At 51.0% G+C, this 12,112-nt stretch overlaps 1 long non-coding RNA gene across 1 annotated transcript in view; it reads left to right on the forward strand.

Annotated features, from left to right (window-relative positions):
* LOC145536425 (uncharacterized) overlaps nucleotides 1-12,112 on the forward strand; it is a 325,058-nt gene that overhangs the window by 265,527 nt on the left and 47,419 nt on the right. The window contains exons 140-145 of the long non-coding RNA XR_014075840.1: nucleotides 1,062-1,177; nucleotides 2,983-3,098; nucleotides 4,905-5,020; nucleotides 6,779-6,894; nucleotides 8,652-8,767; nucleotides 10,524-10,639. This is a non-coding gene — a long non-coding RNA (uncharacterized LOC145536425). The remainder of the gene's footprint in view (nucleotides 1-1,061; nucleotides 1,178-2,982; nucleotides 3,099-4,904; nucleotides 5,021-6,778; nucleotides 6,895-8,651; nucleotides 8,768-10,523; nucleotides 10,640-12,112) is intronic.

The following is a 12,112-nucleotide window of genomic DNA, read 5'->3' on the forward strand; positions in this document are numbered from 1 at the left end:
CTGCACGCCTTGCTCAAAATGGTTCCGCTTGATGGCAGTGTTGCTCCAGAAATCCAGCCACCCTCTGGAGCTGGGAGCCTCCCTCCGCCCTTTGCGTGTTCAAAAAGGCCAATGGTAGCCAAAAACACCTTCCAAACTCTGCCAGCTGGGTTGGCTCCACTGGAATGTTGGGGAAAGACCTGTGTCCTCTTTCTGGGGCTCTCCTGGGCTGGAAGACCATAGGGAAAAGGGAATCCAGAGGAGCCGTCCAACTCTGGGTCCACGTCCACAGCAGTCTCTGGGACTCTGAGGCGAGTGGCCTGGCCGCTGCCTCCTGGGGAGACTGCGATGTGATGGATTCTGTCACTTTGTTGTTACTGATGTGGGTTAGGATCAGAATTACCTGGATGATTCACGAATTAGGGTTTGGTTGAAAACCCTTGCCACGTGGACTACATCCAGGTTCTAGCCGTGCATCGTAGTGTGTGCTCCTGTCATAAGGGGTCCTTTTGCAATAGGTGTAGACATTGGTCCCCACAGAGCACTCTTACTTAAATGGCTCCGTCCACTTTGGTAACTTGTTTCTAGCTAGGTGACTGAGTGTGCTCAACAAACCCTAGACTTAAGTCATGTGTCCCTTCTGCCAGGACACTCATCCCTCATGGGAATCAATTAAGTGCCGAGCGGGAGAACGTTTGTGTATCTGTGCATGCAGGGCTAACAGGTTATTCTTTTCACAAACCTCAGGGCCGGTAGTGTAGGTGAGCAGAAAAGGGCATCGGTATGTTAGACCGCAACCTCAGTCCACAACACTGAGTCTAAATGGTTACAGTGAGTTACATCACAGTGGGTTTGCAGTATAAAGTCCAGACCATCTAGACATTTATGCTGACTTCTCCTAGGGGTAGGTAGTGTGGTTTGATCGGGTGTTTTGGTTTGTTTTCTCTTAATGGGACTTTGTGGTGACTGGTGTGTTTTTTGTTTTGGTTGGTTTCTTATCTCTTTGAAGCTGAATTCATACTGATGGATATGGATCTGCATCTGAGGCAAAGGTATTCAACGGTATTTTCTTTCCTTTTCAGGTCGCGGTTTGCTAAAATAATGAAAGAGAGTGATCAACGGCTCATATGTTGCCTTGGTGTGGAGCCAGCGTTGAGGCACAGACGAAGAGCAGACACTGATTTCAGACGTCTCATAGGTACGTAACACAGCCCTCAGTTGTGCTTTGGTTCCGTTACCCGCTTCTGAACAGTAGGCACCTCTCTCGGGGCGGGTCTCTCACCGAACTTCTCGGGTTACTGTCTGGTTACTAGCGTGTTCAGGCATTCTTCGTCGCCACAGTTGTATCATCGTAATGGTCAGAAACGTTTTCCCTGTTTGCTTCAACTATCAACCATTTGCAAGTTCAAAGGTGCCCGAATTCCATTTAAAATCAAGCCCGGCAAGGGCCATTATTTTCCTGGAGCCGATGTCACACATCTGATGGGTGTGGAAGAGAACTCCCAGGTGTACTTTGTGTTTTCCTCCTTTGCAGGTCAGAAAGATGATTTTCTGAAGTATTTTAGTGCAGTTTATACTGGTTCCATGCAGGTCCGTCCTTAATGCTGAGACTGAGCAAAGGCATGGTTAGTTCAGCAACCTGAGTCCTTCTAAACCTACCAAAGTAGCCTTCCTGCAGGATGGGCCAGGTCGCTGGCGGCAGGAGCTTCAGGGCCTTGTTCCTGAACATGGCCGCCACCGACACCACGCCCCCGAGGGTTGACAGCCAGGGGCTCCTCGGTGGGCGAGGCTGCCCCAAACAGCACTACCTATTGCTCCCACACCAGCTCTGGTGAGGTGTCAGGCAGTCAGGTTCGCCCAGGATCTTCTGAGTGCTCGAAACCCTCACTCCCCAGGGCCTCTCTTCACAGGCCTTTCTGCAGCAGGATCCGCAGGAAGGGCCTGCACGCCTTGCTCAAAATGGTTCCGCTTGATGGCAGTGTTGCTCCAGAAATGCCAGCCACCCTCTGGAGCTGGGCGCCTCCCTCCGCCCTTTGCGTGTTCAAAAAGGCCAATGGTAGCCAAAAACACCTTCCAAACTCTGCCAGCTGGGTTGGCTCCACTGGAATGTTGGGGAAAGACCTGTGTCCTCTTTCTGGGGCTCTCCTGGGCTGGAAGACCATAGGGAAAAGGGAATCCAGAGGAGCCGTCCAACTCTGGGTCCACGTCCACAGCAGTCTCTGGGACTCTGAGGCGAGTGGCCTGGCCGCTGCCTCCTGGGGCGACCGCGATGTGATGGATTCTGTCACTTTGTTGTTACTGATGTGGGTTAGGATCAGAATTACCTGGATGATTCACGAATTAGGGTTTGGTTGAAAACCCTTGCCACGTGGACTACATCCAGGTTCTAGCCGTGCATCGTAGTGTGTGCTCCTGTCATAAGGGGTCCTTTTGCAATAGGTGTAGACATTGGTCCCCACAGAGCACTCTTACTTAAATGGCTCCGTCCACTTTGGTAACTTGTTTCTAGCTAGGTGACTGAGTGTGCTCAACAAACCCTAGACTTAAGTCATGTGTCCCTTCTGCCAGGACACTCATCCCTCATGGGAATCAATTAAGTGCCGAGCGGGAGAACGTTTGTGTATCTGTGCATGCAGGGCTAACAGGTTATTCTTTTCACAAACCTCAGGGCCGGTAGTGTAGGTGAGCAGAAAAGGGCATCGGTATGTTAGACCGCAACCTCAGTCCACAACACTGAGTCTAAATGGTTACAGTGAGTTACATCACAGTGGGTTTGCAGTATAAAGTCCAGACCATCTAGACATTTATGCTGACTTCTCCTAGGGGTAGGTAGTGTGGTTTGATCGGGTGTTTTGGTTTGTTTTCTCTTAATGGGACTTTGTGGTGACTGGTGTGTTTTTTGTTTTGGTTGGTTTCTTATCTCTTTGAAGCTGAATTCATACTGATGGATATGGATCTGCATCTGAGGCAAAGGTATTCAACGGTATTTTCTTTCCTTTTCAGGTCGCGGTTTGCTAAAATAATGAAAGAGAGTGATCAACGGCTCATATGTTGCCTTGGTGTGGAGCCAGCGTTGAGGCACAGACGAAGAGCAGACACTGATTTCAGACGTCTCATAGGTACGTAACACAGCCCTCAGTTGTGCTTTGGTTCCGTTACCCGCTTCTGAACAGTAGGCACCTCTCTCGGGGCGGGTCTCTCACCGAACTTCTCGGGTTACTGTCTGGTTACTAGCGTGTTCAGGCATTCTTCGTCGCCACAGTTGTATCATCGTAATGGTCAGAAACGTTTTCCCTGTTTGCTTCAACTATCAACCATTTGCAAGTTCAAAGGTGCCCGAATTCCATTTAAAATCAAGCCCGGCAAGGGCCATTATTTTCCTGGAGCCGATGTCACACATCTGATGGGTGTGGAAGAGAACTCCCAGGTGTACTTTGTGTTTTCCTCCTTTGCAGGTCAGAAAGATGATTTTCTGAAGTATTTTAGTGCAGTTTATACTGGTTCCATGCAGGTCCGTCCTTAATGCTGAGACTGAGCAAAGGCATGGTTAGTTCAGCAACCTGAGTCCTTCTAAACCTACCAAAGTAGCCTTCCTGCAGGATGGGCCAGGTCGCTGGCGGCAGGAGCTTCAGGGCCTTGTTCCTGAACATGGCCGCCACCGACACCACGCCCCCGAGGGCTTGACAGCCAGGGGCTCCTCGGTGGGCGAGGCTGCCCCAAACAGCACTACCTATTGCTCCCACACCAGCTCTGGTGAGGTGTCAGGCAGTCAGGTTCGCCCAGGATCTTCTGAGTGCTCGAAACCCTCACTCCCCAGGGCCTCTCTTCACAGGCCTTTCTGCAGCAGGATCCGCAGGAAGGGCCTGCACGCCTTGCTCAAAATGGTTCCGCTTGATGGCAGTGTTGCTCCAGAAATACCAGCCACCCTCTGGAGCTGGGCGCCTCCCTCCGCCCTTTGCGTGTTCAAAAAGGCCAATGGTAGCCAAAAACACCTTCCAAACTCTGCCAGCTGGGTTGGCTCCACTGGAATGTTGGGGAAAGACCTGTGTCCTCTTTCTGGGGCTCTCCTGGGCTGGAAGACCATAGGGAAAAGGGAATCCAGAGGAGCCGTCCAACTCTGGGTCCACGTCCACAGCAGTCTCTGGGACTCTGAGGCGAGTGGCCTGGCCGCTGCCTCCTGGGGAGACCGCGATGTGATGGATTCTGTCACTTTGTTGTTACTGATGTGGGTTAGGATCAGAATTACCTGGATGATTCACGAATTAGGGTTTGGTTGAAAACCCTTGCCACGTGGACTACATCCAGGTTCTAGCCGTGCATCGTAGTGTGTGCTCCTGTCATAAGGGGTCCTTTTGCAATAGGTGTAGACATTGGTCCCCACAGAGCACTCTTACTTAAATGGCTCCGTCCACTTTGGTAACTTGTTTCTAGCTAGGTGACTGAGTGTGCTCAACAAACCCTAGACTTAAGTCATGTGTCCCTTCTGCCAGGACACTCATCCCTCATGGGAATCAATTAAGTGCCGAGCGGGAGAACGTTTGTGTATCTGTGCATGCAGGGCTAACAGGTTATTCTTTTCACAAACCTCAGGGCCGGTAGTGTAGGTGAGCAGAAAAGGGCATCGGTATGTTAGACCGCAACCTCAGTCCACAACACTGAGTCTAAATGGTTACAGTGAGTTACATCACAGTGGGTTTGCAGTATAAAGTCCAGACCATCTAGACATTTATGCTGACTTCTCCTAGGGGTAGGTAGTGTGGTTTGATCGGGTGTTTTGGTTTGTTTTCTCTTAATGGGACTTTGTGGTGACTGGTGTGTTTTTTGTTTTGGTTGGTTTCTTATCTCTTTGAAGCTGAATTCATACTGAAGGATATGGATCTGCATCTGAGGCAAAGGTATTCAACGGTATTTTCTTTCCTTTTCAGGTCGCGGTTTGCTAAAATAATGAAAGAGAGTGATCAACGGCTCATATGTTGCCTTGGTGTGGAGCCAGCGTTGAGGCACAGACGAAGAGCAGACACTGATTTCAGACGTCTCATAGGTACGTAACACAGCCCTCAGTTGTGCTTTGGTTCCGTTACCCGCTTCTGAACAGTAGGCACCTCTCTCGGGGCGGGTCTCTCACCGAACTTCTCGGGTTACTGTCTGGTTACTAGCGTGTTCAGGCATTCTTCGTCGCCACAGTTGTATCATCGTAATGGTCAGAAACGTTTTCCCTGTTTGCTTCAACTATCAACCATTTGCAAGTTCAAAGGTGCCCGAATTCCATTTAAAATCAAGCCCGGCAAGGGCCATTATTTTCCTGGAGCCGATGTCACACATCTGATGGGTGTGGAAGAGAACTCCCAGGTGTACTTTGTGTTTTCCTCCTTTGCAGGTCAGAAAGATGATTTTCTGAAGTATTTTAGTGCAGTTTATACTGGTTCCATGGAGGTCTGTCCTTAATGCTGAGACTGAGCAACCTTCCTGCAGGATGGGCCAGGTGTCCCGTGGCAGGAGCTTCAGGGCCTTGTTCCTGAACATGGCCGCCACCGACACCACGCCCCCGAGGGCTTGACAGCCAGGGGCTCCTCGGTGGGCGAGGCCGGCCCCAAACAGCACTACCTGTTGCTCCCACACCAGCTCTGGTGAGGTGTCAGGCAGTCAGGTTCGCCCAGGATCTTCTGAGTGCTCGAAACCCTCACTCCCCAGGGCCTCTCTTCACAGGCCTTTCTGCAGCAGGATCCGCAGGAAGGGCCTGCACGCCTTGCTCAAAATGGTTCCGCTTGATGGCAGTGTTGCTCCAGAAATGCCAGCCACCCTCTGGAGCTGGGCGCCTCCCTCCGCCCTTTGCGTGTTCAAAAAGGCCAATGGTAGCCAAAAACACCTTCCAAACTCTGCCAGCTGGGTTGGCTCCACTGGAATGTTGGGGAAAGACCTGTGTCCTCTTTCTGGGGCTCTCCTGGGCTGGAAGACCATAGCGAAAAGGGAATCCAGAGGAGCCGTCCAACTCTGGGACCACGTCCACGGCAGTCTCTGGGACTCTGAGGCGAGTGGCCTGGCCGCTGCCTCCTGGGGAGACCGCGATGTGATGGATTCTGTCACTTTGTTGTTACTGATGTGGGTTAGGATCAGAATTACCTGGATGATTCACGAATTAGGATTTGGTTGAAAACCCTTGCCACGTGGACTACATCCAGGTTCTAGCCGTGCATCGTAGTGTGTGCTCCTGTCATAAGGGGTCCTTTTGCAATAGGTGTAGACATTGGTCCCCACAGAGCACTCTTACTTAAGTGGCTCCGTCCACTTTGGTAACTTGTTTCTAGCTAGGTGACTGAGTGTGCTCAACAAACCCTAGACTTAAGTCATGTGTCCCTTCTGCCAGGACACTCATCCCTCATGGGAATCAATTAAGTGCCGAGCGGGAGAACGTTTGTGTATCTGTGCATGCAGGGCTAACAGGTTATTCTTTTCACAAATCTCAGGGCCGGTAGTGTAGGTGAGCAGAAAAGGGCATCGGTATGTTAGACCGCAGCCTCAGTCCACAACACTGAGTCTAAATGGTTACAGTGAGTTACATCACAGTGGGTTTGCAGTATAAAGTCCAGACCATCTAGACATTTACGCTGACTTCTCCTAGGGGTAGGTAGTGTGGTTTGATCGGGTGTTTTGGTTTGTTTTCTCTTAATGGAACTTTGTGGTGACTGGTGTGTTTTTTGTTTTGGTTGGTTTCTTATCTCTTTGAAGCTGAATTCATACTGAAGGATATGGATCTGCATCTGAGGCAAAGGTATTCAACGGTATTTTCTTTCCTTTTCAGGTCGCGGTTTGCTAAAATAATGAAAGAGAGTGATCAACGGCTCATATGTTGCCTTGGTGTGGAGCCAGCGTTGAGGCACAGACGAAGAGCAGACACTGATTTCAGACGTCTCATAGGTACGTAACACAGCCCTCAGTTGTGCTTTGGTTCCGTTACCCGCTTCTGAACAGTAGGCACCTCTCTTGGGGCGGGTCTCTCACCGAACTTCTCGGGTTACTGTCTGGTTACTAGCGTGTTCAGGCATTCTTCGTCGCCACAGTTGTATCATCGTAATGGTCAGAAACGTTTTCCCTGTTTGCTTCAACTATCAACCATTTGCAAGTTCAAAGGTGCCCGAATTCCATTTAAACTCAAGCCCGGCAAGGGCCATTATTTTCCTGGAGCCGATGTCACACATCTGATGGGTGTGGAAGAGAACTCCCAGGTGTACTTTGTGTTTTCCTCCTTTGCAGGTCAGAAAGATGATTTTCTGAAGTACTTTAGTGCAGTTTATACTGGTTCCATGCAGGTCTGTCCTTAATGCTGAGACTGAGCAACCTTCCTGCAGGATGGGCCAGGTGGCCGGTGGCAGGAGCTTCAGGGCCTTGTTCCTGAACATGGCCGCCACCGACACCACGCCCCCGAGGGCTTGACAGCCAGGGGCTCCTCGTTGGGCGAGCCCGGCCCCAAACAGCACTACCTGTTGCTCCCACACCGGCTCTGGTGAGGTGCCAGGCAGTCAGGTTGGCCCAGGATCTTCTGAGTGCTTGAAACCCTCACTCCCCAGGGCCTCTCTTCACAGGCCTTTCCGCAGCAGGATCCGCAGCAAGGGCCTGCACGCCTTGCTCAAAATGGTTCCGCTTGATGGCAGTGTTGCTCCAGAAATCCAGCCACCCTCTGGAGCTGGGAGCCTCCCTCCGCCCTTTGCGTGTTCAAAAAGGCCAATGGTAGCCAAAAACACCTTCCAAACTCTGCCAGCTGGGTTGGCTCCACTGGAATGTTGGGGAAAGACCTGTGTCCTCTTTCGGGGGCTCTCCTGGGCTGGAAGACCATAGGGAAAAGGGAATCCAGAGGAGCCGTCCAACTCTGGGTCCACGTCCACAGCAGTCTCTGGGACTCTGAGGCGAGTGGCCTGGCCGCTGCCTCCTGGGGAGACTGCGATGTGATGGATTCTGTCACTTTGTTGTTACTGATGTGGGTTAGGATCAGAATTACCTGGATGATTCACGAATTAGGGTTTGGTTGAAAACCCTTGCCACGTGGACTACATCCAGGTTCTAGCCGTGCATCGTAGTGTGTGCTCCTGTCATAAGGGGTCCTTTTGCAATAGGTGTAGACATTGGTCCCCACAGAGCACTCTTACTTAAATGGCTCCGTCCACTTTGGTAACTTGTTTCTAGCTAGGTGACTGAGTGTGCTCAACAAACCCTAGACTTAAGTCATGTGTCCCTTCTGCCAGGACACTCATCCCTCATGGGAATCAATTAAGTGCCGAGCGGGAGAACGTTTGTGTATCTGTGCATGCAGGGCTAACAGGTTATTCTTTTCACAAACCTCAGGGCCGGTAGTGTAGGTGAGCAGAAAAGGGCATCGGTATGTTAGACCGCAACCTCAGTCCACAACACTGAGTCTAAATGGTTACAGTGAGTTACATCACAGTGGGTTTGCAGTATAAAGTCCAGACCATCTAGACATTTATGCTGACTTCTCCTAGGGGTAGGTAGTGTGGTTTGATCGGGTGTTTTGGTTTGTTTTCTCTTAATGGGACTTTGTGGTGACTGGTGTGTTTTTTGTTTTGGTTGGTTTCTTATCTCTTTGAAGCTGAATTCATACTGATGGATATGGATCTGCATCTGAGGCAAAGGTATTCAACGGTATTTTCTTTCCTTTTCAGGTCGCGGTTTGCTAAAATAATGAAAGAGAGTGATCAACGGCTCATATGTTGCCTTGGTGTGGAGCCAGCGTTGAGGCACAGACGAAGAGCAGACACTGATTTCAGACGTCTCATAGGTACGTAACACAGCCCTCAGTTGTGCTTTGGTTCCGTTACCCGCTTCTGAACAGTAGGCACCTCTCTCGGGGCGGGTCTCTCACCGAACTTCTCGGGTTACTGTCTGGTTACTAGCGTGTTCAGGCATTCTTCGTCGCCACAGTTGTATCATCGTAATGGTCAGAAACGTTTTCCCTGTTTGCTTCAACTATCAACCATTTGCAAGTTCAAAGGTGCCCGAATTCCATTTAAACTCAAGCCCGGCAAGGGCCATTATTTTCCTGGAGCCGATGTCACACATCTGATGGGTGTGGAAGAGAACTCCCAGGTGTACTTTGTGTTTTCCTCCTTTGCAGGTCAGAAAGATGATTTTCTGAAGTACTTTAGTGCAGTTTATACTGGTTCCATGCAGGTCTGTCCTTAATGCTGAGACTGAGCAACCTTCCTGCAGGATGGGCCAGGTGGCCGGTGGCAGGAGCTTCAGGGCCTTGTTCCTGAACATGGCCGCCACCGACACCACGCCCCCGAGGGCTTGACAGCCGGGGCTCCTCGTTGGGCGAGCCCGGCCCCAAACAGCACTACCTGTTGCTCCCACACCGGCTCTGGTGAGGTGCCAGGCAGTCAGGTTGGCCCAGGATCTTCTGAGTGCTTGAAACCCTCACTCCCCAGGGCCTCTCTTCACAGGCCTTTCCGCAGCAGGATCCGCAGCAAGGGCCTGCACGCCTTGCTCAAAATGGTTCCGCTTGATGGCAGTGTTGCTCCAGAAATCCAGCCACCCTCTGGAGCTGGGAGCCTCCCTCCGCCCTTTGCGTGTTCAAAAAGGCCAATGGTAGCCAAAAACACCTTCCAAACTCTGCCAGCTGGGTTGGCTCCACTGGAATGTTGGGGAAAGACCTGTGTCCTCTTTCTGGGGCTCTCCTGGGCTGGAAGACCATAGGGAAAAGGGAATCCAGAGGAGCCGTCCAACTCTGGGTCCACGTCCACAGCAGTCTCTGGGACTCTGAGGCGAGTGGCCTGGCCGCTGCCTCCTGGGGAGACTGCGATGTGATGGATTCTGTCACTTTGTTGTTACTGATGTGGGTTAGGATCAGAATTACCTGGATGATTCACGAATTAGGGTTTGGTTGAAAACCCTTGCCACGTGGACTACATCCAGGTTCTAGCCGTGCATCGTAGTGTGTGCTCCTGTCATAAGGGGTCCTTTTGCAATAGGTGTAGACATTGGTCCCCACAGAGCACTCTTACTTAAATGGCTCCGTCCACTTTGGTAACTTGTTTCTAGCTAGGTGACTGAGTGTGCTCAACAAACCCTAGACTTAAGTCATGTGTCCCTTCTGCCAGGACACTCATCCCTCATGGGAATCAATTAAGTGCCGAGCGGGAGAACGTTTGTGTATCTGTGCATGCAGGGCTAACAGGTTATTCTTTTCACAAACCTCAGGGCCGGTAGTGTAGGTGAGCAGAAAAGGGCATCGGTATGTTAGACCGCAACCTCAGTCCACAACACTGAGTCTAAATGGTTACAGTGAGTTACATCACAGTGGGTTTGCAGTATAAAGTCCAGACCATCTAGACATTTATGCTGACTTCTCCTAGGGGTAGGTAGTGTGGTTTGATCGGGTGTTTTGGTTTGTTTTCTCTTAATGGGACTTTGTGGTGACTGGTGTGTTTTTTGTTTTGGTTGGTTTCTTATCTCTTTGAAGCTGAATTCATACTGATGGATATGGATCTGCATCTGAGGCAAAGGTATTCAACGGTATTTTCTTTCCTTTTCAGGTCGCGGTTTGCTAAAATAATGAAAGAGAGTGATCAACGGCTCATATGTTGCCTTGGTGTGGAGCCAGCGTTGAGGCACAGACGAAGAGCAGACACTGATTTCAGACGTCTCATAGGTACGTAACACAGCCCTCAGTTGTGCTTTGGTTCCGTTACCCGCTTCTGAACAGTAGGCACCTCTCTCGGGGCGGGTCTCTCACCGAACTTCTCGGGTTACTGTCTGGTTACTAGCGTGTTCAGGCATTCTTCGTCGCCACAGTTGTATCATCGTAATGGTCAGAAACGTTTTCCCTGTTTGCTTCAACTATCAACCATTTGCAAGTTCAAAGGTGCCCGAATTCCATTTAAAATCAAGCCCGGCAAGGGCCATTATTTTCCTGGAGCCGATGTCACACATCTGATGGGTGTGGAAGAGAACTCCCAGGTGTACTTTGTGTTTTCCTCCTTTGCAGGTCAGAAAGATGATTTTCTGAAGTATTTTAGTGCAGTTTATACTGGTTCCATGCAGGTCCGTCCTTAATGCTGAGACTGAGCAAAGGCATGGTTAGTTCAGCAACCTGAGTCCTTCTAAACCTACCAAAGTAGCCTTCCTGCAGGATGGGCCAGGTCGCTGGCGGCAGGAGCTTCAGGGCCTTGTTCCTGAACATGGCCGCCACCGACACCACGCCCCCGAGGGTTGACAGCCAGGGGCTCCTCGGTGGGCGAGGCTGCCCCAAACAGCACTACCTATTGCTCCCACACCAGCTCTGGTGAGGTGTCAGGCAGTCAGGTTCGCCCAGGATCTTCTGAGTGCTCGAAACCCTCACTCCCCAGGGCCTCTCTTCACAGGCCTTTCTGCAGCAGGATCCGCAGGAAGGGCCTGCACGCCTTGCTCAAAATGGTTCCGCTTGATGGCAGTGTTGCTCCAGAAATGCCAGCCACCCTCTGGAGCTGGGCGCCTCCCTCCGCCCTTTGCGTGTTCAAAAAGGCCAATGGTAGCCAAAAACACCTTCCAAACTCTGCCAGCTGGGTTGGCTCCACTGGAATGTTGGGGAAAGACCTGTGTCCTCTTTCTGGGGCTCTCCTGGGCTGGAAGACCATAGGGAAAAGGGAATCCAGAGGAGCCGTCCAACTCTGGGTCCACGTCCACAGCAGTCTCTGGGACTCTGAGGCGAGTGGCCTGGCCGCTGCCTCCTGGGGCGACCGCGATGTGATGGATTCTGTCACTTTGTTGTTACTGATGTGGGTTAGGATCAGAATTACCTGGATGATTCACGAATTAGGGTTTGGTTGAAAACCCTTGCCACGTGGACTACATCCAGGTTCTAGCCGTGCATCGTAGTGTGTGCTCCTGTCATAAGGGGTCCTTTTGCAATAGGTGTAGACATTGGTCCCCACAGAGCACTCTTACTTAAATGGCTCCGTCCACTTTGGTAACTTGTTTCTAGCTAGGTGACTGAGTGTGCTCAACAAACCCTAGACTTAAGTCATGTGTCCCTTCTGCCAGGACACTCATCCCTCATGGGAATCAATTAAGTGCCGAGCGGGAGAACGTTTGTGTATCTGTGCATGCAGGGCTAACAGGTTATTCTTTTCACAAACCTCAGGGC

This window comes from Giraffa tippelskirchi, chromosome X (assembly GCF_054371585.1).
Source record: "Giraffa tippelskirchi isolate mGirTip1 chromosome X, T2T-mGirTip1v1.2.pri, whole genome shotgun sequence".
Classification (NCBI taxonomy): Eukaryota; Metazoa; Chordata; class Mammalia; order Artiodactyla; family Giraffidae; genus Giraffa; species Giraffa tippelskirchi.